General features: G+C 41.9%; 2 long non-coding RNA genes across 10 annotated transcripts in view; one reads left to right on the top strand and one right to left on the bottom strand.

Annotated features, from left to right (window-relative positions):
- The window catches only part of LOC140582410 (uncharacterized), a 36,376-nt gene extending 27,357 nt beyond the window's left edge, over positions 1-9,019 (top strand). For all 7 annotated transcript variants that reach the window (XR_011985376.1, XR_011985373.1, XR_011985375.1 and 4 more), the window contains 2 exons: positions 6,383-6,470; positions 8,746-9,019. This is a non-coding gene — a long non-coding RNA (uncharacterized lncRNA). The remainder of the gene's footprint in view (positions 1-6,382; positions 6,471-8,745) is intronic.
- On the bottom strand, positions 206-18,253 carry LOC140582405 (uncharacterized). Of its 3 annotated transcripts, XR_011985365.1 has the most exons (8): positions 17,025-18,253; positions 16,634-16,718; positions 15,167-15,257; positions 14,080-14,437; positions 13,574-13,671; positions 13,059-13,158; positions 7,484-7,593; positions 6,698-7,392 (listed from the first exon to the last, which is right to left on the bottom strand). It is a non-coding gene; the product is annotated as an uncharacterized lncRNA (long non-coding RNA). The 3 variants fall into 3 exon arrangements; XR_011985364.1 differs by lacking the exons at positions 16,634-16,718; positions 17,025-18,253 and having other exon boundaries at positions 15,167-15,611; XR_011985366.1 differs by lacking the exons at positions 6,698-7,392; positions 7,484-7,593; positions 16,634-16,718; positions 17,025-18,253 and adding an exon at positions 206-2,424 and having other exon boundaries at positions 15,167-15,608.
- Positions 18,254-19,123: the final 870 nt, after the last annotated feature.

Genomic DNA, 19,123 nt, shown 5'->3' with positions numbered 1-19,123 from the left:
GTCTGAGAGCGGGGCAATTGGGGTTACTTTTGGGTAGATGTGATATAAGAGTGGAATAATTGTGGTAGATGTGGTCTGAGTGTGGGATAACTGGGGTTAGTTTGGGGTAGATGTGGTCTGCCTGTGTGATAAATGGGGTTAGTCTGGGGTAGATGTGGTCTGAGAATGGGGTAACTGGGGTTAGTTTGGGGTAGGTGTGGTCTGAGAGTGCGGCAATTGGGGTTACTTTTGGGTAGATGTGATCTGAGGGTGGGATAATTGGGGTTAGTCTGGGGTAGATGCGGTCTGTGTGTGTGATGAATGGGGCTAGTCTGGGGTAAATTTGGTCTGAGAGTGGGGCAATTGGGGTTAGTCTGCGGTAGTTGTGGTCTGATAATGGGCTAATTGGAGTGAGTCTGGGGTAGATGTAGTCTGAGAGAGGGCTAATTGGAGTGAGTCTGAGATAGATTTGGCCTGAGAGTGGGCTAATTGGAGTGAGTCTGAGGTAGATTTGGCCTGAGAGTATGGTAATTGGGGTTAGTCTGCGGTAGATATGGTCTGAGAATGGAGTAATTGTAGTGAGTCTGGGGTAGATGTGGTTTGAGAATGGGGTAATTGGAGTGAGTCTGGGGTAGATGTGGTCTGAGAATGGGGTAATTGGAGTGAGTCTGGGGTAGATGTGGTTTGAGAATGGGGTAATTGGGGTTTGTTTGAGGATGATGAACCCCCCAGACTCCTGGTTGATATTTGCTTGACGTTGGTTGACGTCTCAAATCATTATTTTGTGCTTCTGATGCTTTGCCCTCTGTAATCAAAGATCTGTATCACGCATCAGCAGTGACTCTACAAAAGTCAGATTGAAGACAGGAGTCTATAATAACCTATAATAACACGTCTGTAGATAGAGACAAGATGTTTCAGACGAGGCTGGAGAAAGTCAGGCAAAATCTTTCACTTTTACCTTTTTATTTAGATAATTCACCCTAAAGCTCTTGACTTGATGGGTTATTCAGATTATTTTCTACGGAATAGTATGAAGTATTGAATTTGGTACATCAGAGTGAACTGGGATACACCCTCGTGTTTAATATACAGGAGTGGCTGTGGTTTGTTAGATTGCATATGTGATGTATGTGTACCTGAAGGCAAGCACAAGTGCAGCTTTCTGATTGGTGCATGCGTGCATATCTCTGATTGGTGGGTTAGACATAAAGTGGATTACACTTCTAAAGGAACATAAATCTTAAAAAGCTCATTGACACAGCTGTGTAAGTGATAAGGTAGGGTTACTGGGTTACTGACACGGGCAGTTTCTGCCGTGTGTGTGCTACGCTTTGCTAAATCTAACATGACAAGTGGAACATTCTGTCTTTCTTTCACTGTTTTCACTCTTCCAATTAACACTCTCTCTCACTCTCTCTCTGTCTGGATCCAAGTCTTCTCTCTAAACCAGAAAACTTACAATCATTTAACCGTAATTCCCTAACTCAACTCCATCTTCTCGCAGTGTTTTGCTGTGTCAGTATGTCATTTACCTTCATCTTCACCTAGTTTACAGTAACACTATGTGACGTTACATTACAGTTTTTAAATCACTTTCAGAAAGGCTCGCTGATTGATGATTAGCAAAAAGGTATATTTCTGTGCAGATACCAGATAACTGAGATACTAACTCATTCATCTTTTGCCAAAGTGCAACACAAGCTCCTGGAAGAACAATCTCACCCATGCAGACAACAGGAAGTGCAGTAGCAATGCTGGACTGATGATTGTAACTGCCGGTTTCTCTGGCTCAATTTCAATGCTCCATTAAGAAGTTTTCTCTTAATTACTGCTTGACTTGAAACATGTTTTTGCTCTGAAGATGGACAGTCGCACAACAAGCAGGTGCAAATGCAAGTCACACGTGTGAGTCCATATTTACACTGTGAGCTAGAGTCTGACACATGGCATTAGAAGGACTGGCCCTGGCACATGCTATACACCATCGCTAACACAAGGGGGCGACCTCCTCTTTTTACAAAAATCCATCATGTGACGTATTCACCAAGTAATAGAAGACTAGACTACAGGAAACTGCAAAGATTTCCCTCTCTGCCCAAACCCAGAGGTGATCCATCTACTGTATTTCTCCATCATGTTCCCCTAGGAGCAAAACTCATCACAGAACTAGTCCAAATGCACCTAGGTATCTTTCAGAAGAAGATTTCATAACACTTAAATCACCCCTTATTAGACAGAAACACTGTGAATGCTTATTTCTGGAATGTTGAAGTCACTGGTATGGGATGAGCTTTGTCGTGATTGGTTATAACAGGAAGAAGCAGACTCTGATAGGCTCATCACTTTCTGGCTATCAGAATCATCTAGAAGGCTTTTGGCTGCTGCATTGCTTTTGTGATGAGTTGATGGACCTTGTCATCGGGTTTTGAGACGTGGGGCCATCTAATGTGATTAAATAAAAAAAAGTGAATTATTTTCTAAACCCACATGATTAACAGGCATTGCTGAATGAGCCTACATGTGATTTCCTGCTTCCATTTAACTAGGTCAGTACTGGGACTCACCACTGACAGGTGTCCATTCTTGGCTTTGGCCACCACCAGTTTGGATCCAGGTGCGAAATCAATGACGGCTTCCTTTCCTCGGCCCACTGCAAACTTTATACTTGGGGGAGGGGGAGGGGGGGGAGGCACTGTGTCAGCCTGCATTTTCTACCACAAAAATAGACTTAATGTGGAAAAAGTAACATGTCTGGAAAATTGATGGAATGAAAACTGGAAAAACGACAAATCCAGTTAATGACCTGCAACCCATCTCTGGAGGGAAACAGTACATCAGCCAATCACAGCGATACACATAGATATTGTAAAGGACACTTTTACAGTCGTAACCTCCTGAGACCCCACCCATTCATTTATGTCCATTGTAGTGGACATTTTGTTTTTGCATCTATCTTTTCACTGATGTAAGGAAACATATTTATTCCAGTTGTACACTAAAGAGGACATGCTGTGAAATTAAAAATAAAAATACATTTTAAAAAAATCTATATTGTAAGATGTCATTTCCTCCAAAGACAAATAACCTAAAATTGAAGTAGACTTTTTTCCTTGGGTCTCATGAGGATATATATATATATAGGGCTTTGCTGTATGTAGTTGCATCACATCCTGTTTCTCTGTATCTCTGTGTTTAGCTGCTGGTGATGTAGACATGCTGCTTCCTGCATGACTTCCTGCACACTGTCTTCCTGCATGACTTCCTGCACACTGTCTTCCTGCATGACTGACTGCCCTGAAGCAGCAGGGCTGAAATCCGCCTGTTAATTGCAGTTATTTTAGCCCAGCTTCTGCTTAGAGTACCTGCCTGTTCAGGTAAAAACAAATAGAGAAATTAGGTTTTTCATTGGCTAAGCAGAATGAGGAAACCTGTGTTCAGTGATGAAAGGAGATATTGTAAATAAGCAGTGGTGGTTATAGGGCAGGGCCACAGTGGCAGTGGCCCCAGCTGAAATCTGACTGGCCCTCTGAAGTGCCCCTGTCCTGTCACTCATCTGTCCTTCGTCGGAGACTGATTAGATGGATGCAATTCCAAGCCCAAACACTAATGGTGCTAATGATCCAAATAGGAATGTCAAGCGTCAATAAAGCTTACAGAAGAAGAAGAAGATTTGAACGATACTGCGGAGAAAGTTTTTCAACCGATAACGTTTTGAGGAGTTTGTTGGTAAGTCATAAATCCTTATTTACTCAAAGCTGTCACGTATCTTAAGTCTGACAAACATCAAAGCCTCTGACCATTTAGAAACAGTAATTATTAAACTAACTACCTGGGAGAACTGAAAACAAGGCCTGGATTTGGAATCGAGGTCCAGATTTGAAGAACCCTGGTTTACAGTAATGTTATCTGAGGCCCTACTTGTAAGGTGAGGAGGACACCTTAGAGCAAGCGGGATGGGGGGGTGCTAGCAATATTTCGAGTAGCGCGAGCGGGCGGGAATCCGATCCACTAGTGTGAGTGGAAGTGAATAGGCGTGTAGGATGCCCATGACGTGACGAATGTTTGGGCAGCTCAAAAACCCGGACGATTTTAAAAACCCGGCTGGACGCAAGGAAGGTCTCAAAAAGAGGACATGTCCAGGGAAAAGAGGACGTCTGGTCACCCTACCTACTTGTGTTTAGACATGAACATTAGCATTCCGCTAATAAAAGTAATGCTAATTCATGTGCTTCTTTGTAATTTGCATTTGTATCTTAATATTATAATGTTTGGCAGTGATAGAGAGTATGAAAAGAAAGGGTCAGTCTCAGGCGGGAATTCAGTTTTTGGCCAAAAGAGTGAGTCTGCCAGCCTTTCAGCCCTAAGTTTGATTAAAAATCATTTACGAACAACAATGACAGAAGAGTGTTTCAGTCATCTTGGGTGCTGAGTATTGAGTCCCGACGAGCAAAAGCATTAGACATAAATGAATTTGTAAGACGATTCAGTTCCTGTCACAAAAACTGACAAATGTTGTTTTAGAGGAGCAAAATGTACAGTAGTCACCCACATGGAACTTTGTGATTGTGAGAGAGAGTATTTGTGAAAAAGTAAAAAGGTTTTTAAAAAATGAATACAAAGCTGGATTTTCTCACATGCTGTGTGTGTTTGTGAGTATTTTGTCTATGTACAGTAAAATGTATGTAAAATTGGTAAGGAGATTTACTGTGTAAGCCTTTTTATTTAAAGTGTTTCAACATGGTGTGACTGGTGAAATGTATAAACCTTACCAAATCCATGGATTGTGTGCAAGGATATAGTACAAAGACTTGCCCCCCCTATGAATATTGTGGCCTCCTGATGGCCCCTTAGACAAATCCTAGATCCGCCACTGTAAATAAGTACCTCTCACTATGTCTTCCCCATGTGCTTATGCTTTATGTGGCTCTGCACTGCCATCTCCTGACAGCATAAAGTAATTGCACCCAAGACATGCTTAATTTCCACAGCAATATGGCATGTTCGTGTTCATTATCACCACATTCACAGTGCCTCCTGCTGACAGGCAGGGGGGTAACTGCGGGGGTTTCGGCTGCAGCTGGAGCCATAGGAGAGGGGCTGAAAGCCAGAGCAGACGGTGTAGGAGAGACTGCAAAAAATGCAGCTGAGGTTGTGGCAGAGATAGCAGGAAAAACTGCAAAAGAAACTTGGGAATTCGGGCAGAGACTGACAAAAGCAAAGGAAACACCTTATAAAAAACTGTAGTAGATCAAATGCAAGAAAGCAGCCGCTTCAGTGATAGATGCAAGTACATAGCTGATACATTAATTATATGCAAGGAAAGAGCCGCTTCATTGATGAAGCTGCAGGGCAGGCAGGACTATCTACTGTGACAGGAGTGTGGGCAGCCACACAAAGACTAGTCAGACCTGGAGAATAAGCTCACACACAGCTTCAGCAGCGACTCTGCTAAGATGGGATGACTCTTCCCAGCATGAATGCAATCAACTGTGATCAAATGCTGCACGTGAATCAGGGGGGGTTTAACCGTCATCCTACCCACATATTTTATAAACATGGGCTACTGACTGGGGGCATCAAGAATAATTTACTGTAAGAAGCAATGATAATAGCGAAATAATAATGACAAAACATTTTTTCTCAAAGTATCATTAGTTATGTAATTAATGTTATCTAAAGATGAATGTTACTAATATTATTATTACAATTAATTTGCATATATTGTCAAATGAAAATCTATACTTTGCTTCAATACAACGTGCAGCTTCTATCCCAAGCACAATCCAAATTATTACTTAAAAGCTTATTGACCCTCTGATTCTGGTATCACTTACTTTTCAGTAAATTCAAGAAAACATTATGTATGTTGTATTTGTATGATGAAACCAATCCTTGAGCCCAATATAAAATAACTGAAATAAATACACAGTCATTCAAACTTCAGCACTTTTTAATTTTGTTTTGTCTTTCAATAAAACCTGCAACATCAGATCTGGCCAGTTCTGATCTGCTTGCCATTTTGCCTAAAGAACAAATGCTGTTGTTATCAAAAACTATGTTATATAGCTATATTCCAGATTTATTACAGCCAAGCACATCTCGGAGCTTCGAGGAACCTCCGTCTACTTGCATTTCCCTCCTTCCCACTCTTCCCTCAAATACTGTTACATTTGTGCTTGTTCCACACTAACACCCTGATCATGAAACTTACTCAGCATTCTTTACAGGAATGTCTAACATCAACATTTGCAGCCATTAATTCATAGGTGGTAGTAACACTGAAATGACCCTTTCTATGTCAAAATAAAGTAACACTGTGCTTTTAATAATTAATTATTATTATTATTTTACTTAACCGTTCCTTCCTCCCTTTCCTCCATCTCTGCTTATTGACGTTTAGGAAAGTGCCAAATATAAATCAACGATGCAAAATTTTCAACCCAAGACAGACACAACACTGAAAAGATGACAAAGACACTGTTTAAATAGTAAGTATATGGTTTATTGTAAAGCTCTTATCTCATTTTATCTTAACTTAGCATATCTTATCCTATTTTATCTTAGCTTTTCGTATCTTATCCTATCCTATCTTAACTTAGCATATCTTATCCTATTTTATCTTAGCCGTTCCTATCTTATCCTATCCTAACTTAGCATATCTTATCCTATTTTATCTTAGCTGTTCCTATCTTATCTTATCCTATCTTAACTTAGCATATCTTATCCTATTTTATCTTAGCTGTTCCTATCTTATCCTATCCTATCTTAACTTAGCATATCTTATTCTATTTTATCTTAGCCGTTCCTATCTTATCTTATCCTATCTTAACTTAGCATATTTTATCCTATTTTATCTTAGCCGTTCCTATCTTATCATATCATAACTTAGCATATTTTATCCTATTTTATTTTATTCTATCTTAACTTAGCATATTTTATCCTATTTTATCTTAGCCGTTCCTATCTTATCCTATCCTATCTTAACTTAGCATATTTTATCCTATCTTATCTTATTCTATCTTATATCTACATTAACAATTAAACAGTACTTCTATTATCCCTCCTACCCCGGCCATAGCCCACAAGTCCATCAGCAATAAAGTCTCTATTATCATCCCTCCTACCCTGGCCATAACCCACAAGTCCATCAGCAATGTCTCTGTCAGTCTTCCGTCTCCGGCCATAACCCATGAGTCCATGTATCCTGTCTAAGAGTTGCTGGTCCGCGGATCGCTGACGCTGCCCCTGGCCCCTCTCTGGTCGCTGGGCGCAGGAGCTGTTGCTGTCCGTGCCGTGGAGGTACTTTAACTGGGGCCTCTTCTTAGTGGCTCCTGCTTGCTCCTGTGGGGGTGGCCTGTCCCTCCCGCTCCATCGGCAAACCCTCTGACCACGGACAGCCTTATCAGTATTCTGTTTTAAGACAAGGAAAGATTATTGATATAGAACATTTTATGCTCTAATTATGTTCTAATAAGGTCTCTTAATTAAGCCAGGGCTTTACCTTCGGCATGTCACACACTCTCCGTGTCGAAGCAGGCTTGTTCGTCTCATCCATCTTCATCACGTCTTTTTCTTTCTTCTTCTCGCTGTTGATCTTTTCCTGAATTTTTTCTGAAAAAGATTCACAATCATTCGCTGTTATTTTAACTTTAATTTTAATTTTAATAATAATCTTAACTACTTTCATATCTTTGCTCTCCATTTTATGAATGCTTAAAGTCTCCAAAATACAACCGCTGCTTAAGAATCTCGAAAGAAGTTTGAGAAGATAAGTGCATGTGATTCAAAAGTAATCAAGCTGTTGTCACGGGCGTCCATTCGTACCATAACACACAATGCGATCCTGTGCAGCTCATCGGCGACTTTCGGCCGCGTTCGGCTCGGACTGACCGGTCGTAGGTCCGATTCGGCCGTAAGCAGGTTGCCAACTCTGACACATCTGGCGCGAGACTCGGGCTTTCAGACTCAAACGCGCACAGCAAGAAATCTTATGGCGAATCTCTTAATCCATTTTAAACCTAAAATTGGCTACCTCTAAAGCGTTGGGGCAGTTTGTAAACCCTCCAGACTACAAGGTAATAAAACTGTTATATACTTGTAAATACGTGTGTAGACTTGTCTCGAATTGAAAATGTCACGCCGACCAGCTGACCAAAGTTGGCAACCCTGCGTAAGTCGGCCCTTTATTTTATATGCAAAAATTATCATATGCAGGGGGCATATAACTGGTATGAAAGTACTCATAGAGTACTCACTCACGCGTATTTATTCTATGTGCATTCGCACTGTTACGACAAGAAATCACTGTGCATGTGAAAGAAGTACAAATTATCCACATAAATGTTAAGATGCACGGCAATTTTTCTCATAACAGCATGAATGCACATACAATAAATACGCATTTCAATGACAGGACTGGGGAAACATACTTTGACGCGGACTTAAATACATAGGACTAATGAAAACAACTGCAAACAGCTAATGACATCGGCATTCCACACTAGTTTAACGAGGGGGCGTGGCACACGGGAGGAGCGGACGAGCGGGGCGTGACAATTGTAAGAGACCACCTTGAATTGAACACTTGTGATATAAAGTATTGAAGTGTTTTCCCCCCCTCCCCTCCCTTTTATCAGTATGCACTCTGCATGGCCTTGGTATGTCTTGAGTATTACAAGATGCACCATGAACTGTTCATATTATATGCCTATATTATATCTTTATTTAGGCCATAATATGTGCTCTTGATGTGTTGTTTTCCAGTGAGCTGGAGGGATTTGACAAAAACATACTTTTGGAAATGCGTGAGGAAGTAAGTTCTTTTCTTTTTGAAAAGTAGGGTATTTGTAAGATTTGCGACACAACAGAGAAATTAATTATGTTTCACTCCTCGGGGTCAAGACTCTGGTCTCCAACTCACCGCTCTCTGTTACATCACCATTTTGTCCGATAGTATTATTGGATTTTTCTATGCTATATTTTTTTATATGTAGATATTGTGTGCTGTATAAATAATTATAAATAATACTTTCTCTTCCTTGTGATGTGTGTTTGTGCTTAATCGTATTAAATAGGACTAAAAGCAACCGCAGTTTCCTCAGTAATGTATTTCATGAACTGATATATAAACCCATGTATGCATTCAAGTCTCTGTCATGGTTTGTACATAATATTTGCAACAACAATTACAAAAATTTAGCAGAATATGTACTACAAGCCTCTCCAGTTGTAGCCACATCCAAATTCATATATGATATATTTGTATATGTGTGTCTCAAAGGTACCAACATTCCTACAAAATCACGAGTTACATAATATATCCAAATATAGGGTATTTCAGTATGAGTCCTGATGCATTATGCATACTGCTGTACTTGCCCTAAACACGGTGAGTTTATATTAGTCACAGAAACATCTTAGCCAGTCATTACTGTGTTGTTGTCACATGTTGAACTCGGCAATTAAAACCCCTTGTTTTTGGTCTGTGAGGGTGTAAAATGTCTCTCCTTTGTTATCTACAGTGAGACTTTGGTTAACAGAAATATACATGAATTATATTTATTTAAAAGGAAGACATTTTTATCCAAATCCACATTAATATGGTAGGGAAAAAACATTATGGTCATATAGTTGTAATGAACTTGTGATGAATGCTGCAAGGCTGTATTTCAGCTCACCACCTACAGGTGCATAACTGATTATACATTACATTATAAGAGGTATGAATAAATAAAGCACATGAACACCGTAATCTCAACCGATCAACAGTAAACCTTCCTTAATGATACTACGGTATTTAATACTCAAACATTAATTGGCAGGGGGTGTAGTGTTCCTGTATATGCAACATAGCAAACAGGAACTGTAAAGGTTATTTTAAATTATGCACAGTATAAATTAAAACATAGCAGATGGGCGCCCCATCCTGGGTTGTCCCCCGCCTTGCTCCCATAGTGTCTGGGATTGGCTCCGGACCCCCTACCACCCTTAATAGAATAAGCGGTTGCAGAAAATGGATGGATGGACTTTAAATATTATGTTACCTTAGGAACAGCAGTATGTCAGGTTGTCTACAGAGCCCATGTGGAAATCTCTGCCTGTCTTCTTCAAATTGACTGGCAGAGTGCCCCTAGATGCCTTGATACTGTGTGATCCTTTAAATTAGGACGCATGGCAAACATTAACTGAATAAATAGTTCAGCATTTGTACAAACATTTGTATTTTTAAAAATAGAAATAGAAAATAATGATGTTGATTGATTGACAAATGCATAAAAAATTGGAATTTTAAAAAGCACCTGTGAGATATGACAAAAAATATATACGTCTTTGCAGCCCCCAGTTGGTTGGATGAGGGTTAAATGGTTGCCAATCATCTTCCCACAGATGTTGAGTACTCTATGGCCAGATGGATTATTCTGGCATAAATGTCGCCTGAGAGCAGGGTAACTGGGGCTAGTTTGGGGTAGATGTGGTCTGAGAGTGGGATAATTGGGGTTAGTCTGGGGTAGCTGTGGACTGAGTGTGTGATAAATGGGGTTAGTCTGGGATAGCTGTGGTCTGAGAGCGGGGCAATTGGGGTTACTTTTGGGTAGATGTGATATAAGAGTGGGATAATTGGGGTAGATGTGGTCTGAGTGTGGGATAACTGGGGTTAGTTTGGGGTAGATGTGGTCTGAGAATGGGGTAACTGGGGTTAGTTTGGGGTAGGTGTGGTCTGAGAGTGCGGCAATTGGGGTTACTTTTGGGTAGATGTGATCTGAGGGTGGGATAATTGGGGTTAGTCTGGGGTAGATGCGGTCTGTGTGTGTGATGAATGGGGCTAGTCTGGGGTAAATTTGGTCTGAGAGTGGGGCAATTGGGGTTAGTCTGCGGTAGTTGTGGTCTGATAATGGGCTAATTGGAGTGAGTCTGGGGTAGATGTAGTCTGAGAGTGGGCTAATTGGAGTGAGTCTGAGATAGATTTGGCCTGAGAATGGGCTAATTGGAGTGAGTCTGGGGTAGATTTGGCCTGAGAGTATGGTAATTGGGGTTAGTCTGCGGTAGATATGGTCTGAGAATGGAGTAATTGTAGTGAGTCTGGGGTAGATGTGGTTTTAGAATGGGGTAATTGGAGTGAGTCTGGGGTAGATGTGGTCTGAGAATGGGGTAATTGGAGTGAGTCTGGGGTAGATGTGGTTTGAGAATGGGGTAATTGGGGTTTGTTAGAGGATGATGAACCCCCCAGACTCCTGGTTGATATTTGCTTGACGTTGGTTGACGTCTCAAATCATTATTTTGTGCTTCTGATGCTTTGCCCTCTGTAATCAAAGATCTGTTTCACGCATCAGCAGTGACTCTACAAAAGTCAGATTGAAGACAGGAGTCTATAATAACCTATAATAACACGTCTGTAGATAGAGACAAGATGTTTCAGACGAGGCTGGAGAAAGTCAGGCAAAATCTTTCACTTTTACCTTTTTATTTAGATAATTCACCCTAAAGCTCTTGACTTGATGGGTTATTCAGATTATTTTCTACGGAATAGTATGAAGTATTGAATTTGGTACATCAGAGTGAACTGGGATACACCCTCGTGTTTAATATACAGGAGTGGCTGTGGTTTGTTAGATTGCATATGTGATGTATGTGTACCTGAAGGCAAGCACAAGTGCAGCTTTCTGATTGGTGCATGCGTGCATATCTCTGATTGGTGGGTTAGACATAAAGTGGATTACACTTCTAAAGGAACATAAATCTTAAAAAGCTCATTGACACAGCTGTGTAAGTGATAAGGTAGGGTTACTGGGTTACTGACACGGGCAGTTTCTGCCGTGTGTGTGCTACGCTTTGCTAAATCTAACATGACAAGTGGAACATTCTGTCTTTCTTTCACTGTTTTCACTCTTCCAATTAACACTCTCTCTCACTCTCTCTCTGTCTCTCTCTCTCTGGATCCAAGTCTTCTCTCTAAACCAGAAAACTTACAATCATTTAACTGTAATTTCCTAACTCCACTCCAATTTTCTTGTAGTGTTTTGCTGTGTCAGTATGTCATTTACCTTCATCTTCACCTAGTTTACAGTAACACTATGTGACGTTACATTACAGTTTTTAAATCACTTTCAGAAAGGTTCGCTGATTGATGATTAGCAAAAAGGTATATTTCTGTGCAGATACCAGATAACTGAGATACTAACTCATTCATCCTTTAGCCAAAGTGCAACACAAGCTCCTGGAAGAACAATCTCACCCATGCAGACAACAGGAAGTGCAGTAGCAATGCTGGACTGATGATTGTAACTGCTGGTTTCTCTGGCTCAATTTCAATGCTCCATTAAGAAGTTTTCTCTTAATTACTGCTTGACTTGAAATATGTTTTTGCTCTGAAGATGGACAGTCGCACAACAAGCAGGTGCAAATGCAAGTCACACGTGTGAGTCCATATTTACACTGTGAGCTAGAGTCTGACACATGGCATTAGAAGGACTGGCCCTGGCACATGCTATACACCATCGCTAACACAAGGGGGCGACCACCACTGTTTACAAAAATCCATCATGTGACGTATTCACCAAGTAATAGAAGACTAGACTACAGGAAACTGCAAAGATTTCCCTCTCAGACCAAACCCAGAGGTGATCCATCTACTGTATTTCTCCATCATGTTCCCCTAGGAGCAAAACTCATCACAGAACTAGTCCAAATGCACCTAGGTATCTTTCAGAAGAAGATTTCATAACACTTAAATCACCCCTTATTAGACAGAAACACTGTGAATGTTTATTTCTGGAATGTTGAAGTCACTGGTATGGGATGAGCTTTGTCGTGATTGGTTATAACAGGAAGATGCAGACTCTGATAGGCTCATCACTTCCTGGCTATATCAGAATCATCTAGAAGGCTTTTGGCTGCTGCTTTGCTTCTGTGATGAGTTGATGGACCTTGTCATCGGGATTGGAGATGTGGGGCCATTTAATGTGATTAAATAACAAAACGTGAATTATTTTCTAAACCCACATGATTAACAGGCATTGCTGAATGAGCTTACATGTGATTTCCTGCTTCCATTTAACTAGGTCAGTACTGGGACTCACCACTGACAGGTGTCCATTCTTGGCTTTGGCCACCACCAGTTTGGATCCAGGTGTGAAATCAATGACGGCTTCCTTTCCTCGGCCCACTGCAAACTTTATACTTGGGGGAGGGGGAGGGGGGGGGAGGCACTGTGTCAGCCTGCATTTTCTACCACAAAAAAAGACTTAATGTGGAAAAAGTAACATGTCTGGAAAATTGATGGAATGAAAACTGGAAAAACGACAAATCCAGTTAATGACCTGCAACCCATCTCTGGAGGGAAACAGTACATCAGCCAATCACAGCGCACCAACACACACAAGCAGGGTTAGGGTTTGAACCTGAACAAATCACAGTACACCAGTACACACAAGTAGGGTTATGTTTAGCACCTGAACCAATCATGGCACTTCGTGATTCAAAAGCAGGGTTAGGGATACAACATCAGCCAATCACAGCACACCAGACACACAAGCAGATTTAGGGTGCAGACATGCAATCCCAGGAGGTGACAGACAATCTGGCACTGCCTTACCTGTCCTGGCTGACATTGACACTGTGGACCTTGTCAGCGCTGATGGCTAGCTTGGTCACTGCCTCAATAACATGTTCAGTCTGCAGGACCACATCACCCTGGAATGCAAAGAATGTCTTAACATCTACATACCTGCACATCTACATGCCTACATGTCATCACACCTACATGGCTGTACACATGCATGTCTACACGCCTGCACATGCACATGCCTTCATAACTACATGCCTGTATCTCTACATATCAACATGCCTATACATGCCTGCACATCTACAAGTCTGCACATCTACACGTATGCACATCTACGTGTCTTCATTGTTACACATCTGTATCTGTACACATCTACAGGCCTGCATGTCTACATGCCTTCCTGTCCACACGCCAGCACTTTTACACACTAGCACATCAACACGTACCACACACAGCAGGTCTGGAGTGAAGACTCATAACTACATGGTCACATGATTAGAATCTGTCACATGATCAGGTCTGAGACCGACTCTTACCTTCTGCTTCTTCTCCTCATAAGGCAAATGCAGAACAAAAATGCCATCGCTTAGGGAGCTGACGGAGATGCCTATGGAGACAAACCCATCAGCCTGACCTGTGTGGCCCCGCCCCTCATAGCTGAGCTCTGCTGTATGACTGAGGCAAGATCAGTGTGGCCCCGCCCCTCACTGCTGAGCTCTGCTGTTTGACAGCAAGTCCAACCCCCATACCAAAAAGAACAGAAAAACAAACCAACAAAATGTTGTGGGAACATCTTCACATCACCGACATACACAGCAAGGACAGCTACAGGACTCACCTGCACTGTGTCATCACCCAGTACCTGCAACACCTTGGGCTTGATATCTTCACTGTCTGAGGGAGGGCACACACCACAAATGGCCATTTAGGAGGCAGCAATGGAAAAGAGGTGGGGCAAATGAGCAACTGTGGCCAATAAGACGGCAGGAGCACAAAGGAGGTGGAGCCAATGAGCAACTGGTTAATTAAGAACATGTGATTGCGTTTATGTGTGTGTGCGTGTGCGTATCTGTGTGTGCGTGTATGCATGTTTGTGTATGTATGTGCATTGAAATGAATGAGTGGTCCCCATAAGGATATGTTTACCCTACATGTGCGTGTGTGCTTTTGTATCTGTGTGTATGTGTGTGCGCACGTGCGCGTGTGTGCATGTGCGTCTTTGTGCGTGCATGCGTGTGTGTGCGAGTGTGCGTGCATGTGTGTGTGAGCGGGTTTACCTATCCTTATGGGGACATAATGTCCCTATAACGTGATACATATCCATTTTCTTTGCCTTATGGGGACCAATTTACTGGTCCCCATAAGCGAAAACTCTATTTTATAAAAATTGGTGACTGCTATGAAAAAACTAAAAATGCAAAAACTCTTGTATTTTGTTAGGTTACTTATGGTTATGGTTAGGGCAGGGTAGGGGTTAAGGTTGTCATAGTTAGCGTTAGCATTTTTCCCATTGAAATGAATGAGCGGTCCCCATAAGGATATGTATACCCTACATGTGTGTGCGCGTGCGTGCGTGCGTGTGTGTGTGAGTGTGTGTGTGACAGAGATATATTTAGTTCTCACTTAGTCTGGTGCTGACAAAGAGCCTAGGAACACTCTGTGCATAGCTGTCCTTATCCTTGAAGATCTCACTAGCCACCACCTTTTGCTCCATCTGACAGAAGAGAGGAGAGATGGAGGAACAGAATAATGGAGGAAAGAACAGATTGAATTTAAAGCATAGCGCTAAAAAACCGTGAAAGAGTAAGAAACATAAGTATGACAACCAAAGAAGCCGAATTCGTAGACAGTCATTAAAAAGCAATGATGTTTCCTGCATCCCACACAATGCTGCCCAGCTCCCCTGACTGACTGCGCAGATGGCTGATCTGCGCAAGTGGCTGCACAGCACAGAAATATGCAAAAACAGAATGCTAGTGCTATTACTAAATGAATGATCAATAAATCAATGTAAAATCAACAGCATGTCACTCTGGGAAGCAAGGCTCTGTTTCTCATCAATCATGTGATTTTCTGAGAATGCTACAGGCCTCAAAGTGAGACTTCAGTGGACACGCCCCTTCATACTCAATACACGTTTCGAAGCCTCAGTTTCGAATGTAACATTACTACTGCTCAAGGCTTCCAGAAGAGATGCAGGTACAGGCCCGGAGCGTGCCTCCTCCACCCTAAAGACCTCAGCGCAGAAGGAGAGATGCAGCTATAGCCCGGAGCGTGCCTCCTCCACCCTAAAGACCTCAGCGCAGAAGGAGAGATGCAGGTACAGCCCGGAGCATGCCTCCTCCACCCTAAACACCTCAGCGCAGAAGGAGAGATGCAGGTACAGCCCGGAGCGTGCCTCCTCCACCCTAAAGACCTCAGCGCAGAAGGAGAGATGCAGGTACAGCCCGGAGCGTGCCTCCTCCACCCTAAAGACCTCAGCGCAGAAGGAGAGATGCAGGTACAGCCCGGAGCGTGCCTCCTCCACCCTAAACACCTCAGCGCAGAAGGAGAGATGCAGGTACAGCCCGGAGCGTGCCTCCTCCACCCTAAACACCTCAGCGCAGAAGGAGAGATGCAGCTATAGCCCGGAGCGTGCCTCCTCCACCCTAAAGACCTCAGCGCAGAAGGAGAGATGCAGGTACAGCCCGGAGCGTGCCTCCTCCACCCTAAACACCTCAGCGCAGAAGGAGAGATGCAGGTACAGCCCAGAGCGTGCCTCCTCCACCCTAAAGACCTCAGCGCAGAAGGAGAGATGCAGCTATAGCCCGGAGCGTGCCTCCTCCACCCTAAAGACCTCAGCGCAGAAGGAGAGATGCAGGTACAGCCCGGAGCGTGCCTCCTCCACCCTAAACACCTCAGCGCAGAAGATGCAGCTATAGCCCGGAGCGTGCCTCCTCCACCCTAAAGACCTCAGCGCAGAAGGAGAGATGCAGCTATAGCCCGGAGCGTGCCTCCTCCACCCTAAAGACCTCAGCACAGAAGATGCAGCTATAGCCCGGAGCGTGCCTCCTTCATGGACGAGTACACACTGTCGGTTATGGGTTGTACCTGCGCATGGTGTCGGCAGCCTGCTTTCGAACCCGGGCCTTCCGCCGGTCCACAACTCCCCTCCACCAAGACTGGATGGTGATCACTGGTGGAGAGAGAATCCCCTCCTCCTTTATTGTCATTTTTAGTGTCTGGCCCCAAACCACCAGAACTCAGAAACACAGTTTGCTTTCTAATAATATATCATTGTAGCTCCAAGATCCATCTGTCTAGCATTACTATCCTAGTGAAGACATTCGGCAGATGAAATCAAGACAAACAGTGTCACACTGCAATCTCTGAATACATGACAAAGAATTGCAACAAAAATATACTTTCAATTATTATTAATGTAATATTATTACTTTATAGAAATTAATATGCAGAAAATATAGGTTTTATATGTGCTTACCTTTGACAGCATACTGATGTGCACGTTGTCGGATGACATATCTTTCCGATTTTCAGGATATTTTCCAGAAGTCAAATAAGTCAGAACCTCATCATACAAAGTTGGGTCCATTTTGCAACCTATACTCTTTTCAGCTTAACTTAACATCTAATTTATTATCTTTTTTAGGTAGTAACCCTTTGCTATTCAACTTCCACTGCACTGTAAATCATGCACCTGACTATCCGCAGAACGCGCATAAATCGTTGAATGGCAAAACTGAAACATTTAGTTTCGTCACATTTGCATAGTGAAGTACTTTACAGCATCACTCATTAGTTATTAGTTTTAAATTACTTGGGTGTGATTATAACATAAATTAAAATATTAGACACAGATATTTTCATATTACACAGATTCATTGGTAATGATGCATTTACATTTATGTATGTTTGTTTTATTTTATTCTTTAATGCGTTATGCTTTCTTTTATTTTTTGCCTGCTTGCTTGCAGTTTTATTAATTTAGAATAGTTTTATAATTGACTATGTAATGTCATTAGGCCTAGGTTCTCCTGAATGAAATGATGTGCAGCGTATGTAAAATTCTAGACATGCTTTTTACAAATTGCTTTAAAAATGTAAACTGGTTAAAATGTTCTAAATATCTGTTTATCAGTCATATTGTAAAATGTCTAGAGACATAAGTTTTATCTAGTCTTCCTCAGATACATTTTTATTAGGACCTAGTTTTAGTCACAACAGAGACATGTAATAGACACATGTATGGATACCAAATACACACATACATACTGCATTATTTATTACTTTGACGAACTGTATGAAGCACAGCTGTAAATGTTCTCAAAGAATTATTTCATAGGATCTATACAGTCAAGGTGTTCTTAATGAGACAGCTATAGATTTGTAACACTTATAATTCTGCTAAGATTTCTGTGACCAGTGTGACCAGTGGTTCCAATTATGTTGTGTTCATATATGTGTGCAATATTATGTAGTTCTATACAATATTTAGGATGGTTTATTACTTGACATACTGACGTGATTTTTAAATACGCAATATCAAGTGAAACATATGTTCCCCCACCCTCTTATGGGGAAAGAATATGTGAAATGTCTGAAAATCACTCGGGTACATAAATACAGGAGGATAAACTAGTGGGTGGAACAGGGGGAAACCAAATATCCTGGATATCAGGAAATAATGTTTCCGCTAATACAGTTGCAAGAAAAAGTATGTGAACCCTTTGGGATTACGTGGAGTTTTGCATGAATTGGTCATAAAATGTGCTCTGATCTCTATCTAAGTCACAACAATAGAAAAACACAGTCTGCTTAAAATAATACTACACAAACATTATATGTTGTCATGTGTTTATTGAACACAACATGTAAACAATCACAGTGCAGGGTGGGAAAAGTACGTGAACCCCTAGCCTAATGCCTTCTCCAAGAGCTAATTGGAGCCAGGAGTGAGCCAACCTTGAGTCCAATCAGTGTGATGAGATTGCAGGTGTTGCTGAAAGCTGTCCTGCCCTTTAAAACACACACACCAGTTTTGGGTTTACTGGTTTCAAGAAGCACTGCCTGATGTGACCCATGCCTCGCAGAAAAGAGCTCTCAGAAGACCTACGATCAAGAATTGTTGACTTGCATGAAGCTGGAAAGGGTTACAAAAGTATCTCCAAAAGCCTTGATGTTCATGTGTCCACGGTAAGACAGACTGTCTACAAATGGAGGAAGTTCAGCACTGTCGCTACTCTCCCTAGGCGTGGTCGTCCTGTAAAGATGACTGCAGGAGCACAGCGCAGAATCCTTAATGAGGTGAAGAAGAATCCTAGAGTGTCAGCTAAAGACTTACAGAAATCTCTGGCACATGCTAATATTTTTGTTGACACATCTACAATAAGGAAAACATTAAACAAGAATGGAGTACATGGGAGGACACCACGGAGGAAGCCATTGCTGTCCAAAAAAAATATTGCAGCACGTTTGAAGTTTGCAAAAGAGCACCTGGATGTTCCACAGCACTACTGGCAAAATATTCTGTGGACAGATGAAACCAAAATTGAGTTGTTTGGAAATAACACACAACACTAT

This window comes from Paramormyrops kingsleyae, chromosome 24 (assembly GCF_048594095.1).
Source record: "Paramormyrops kingsleyae isolate MSU_618 chromosome 24, PKINGS_0.4, whole genome shotgun sequence".
Lineage (NCBI taxonomy): Eukaryota > Metazoa > Chordata > Actinopteri > Osteoglossiformes > Mormyridae > Paramormyrops > Paramormyrops kingsleyae.
Note: the sequence above shows the minus strand (reverse complement) of the source record. Positions and strands in the feature narration are given on the sequence as shown.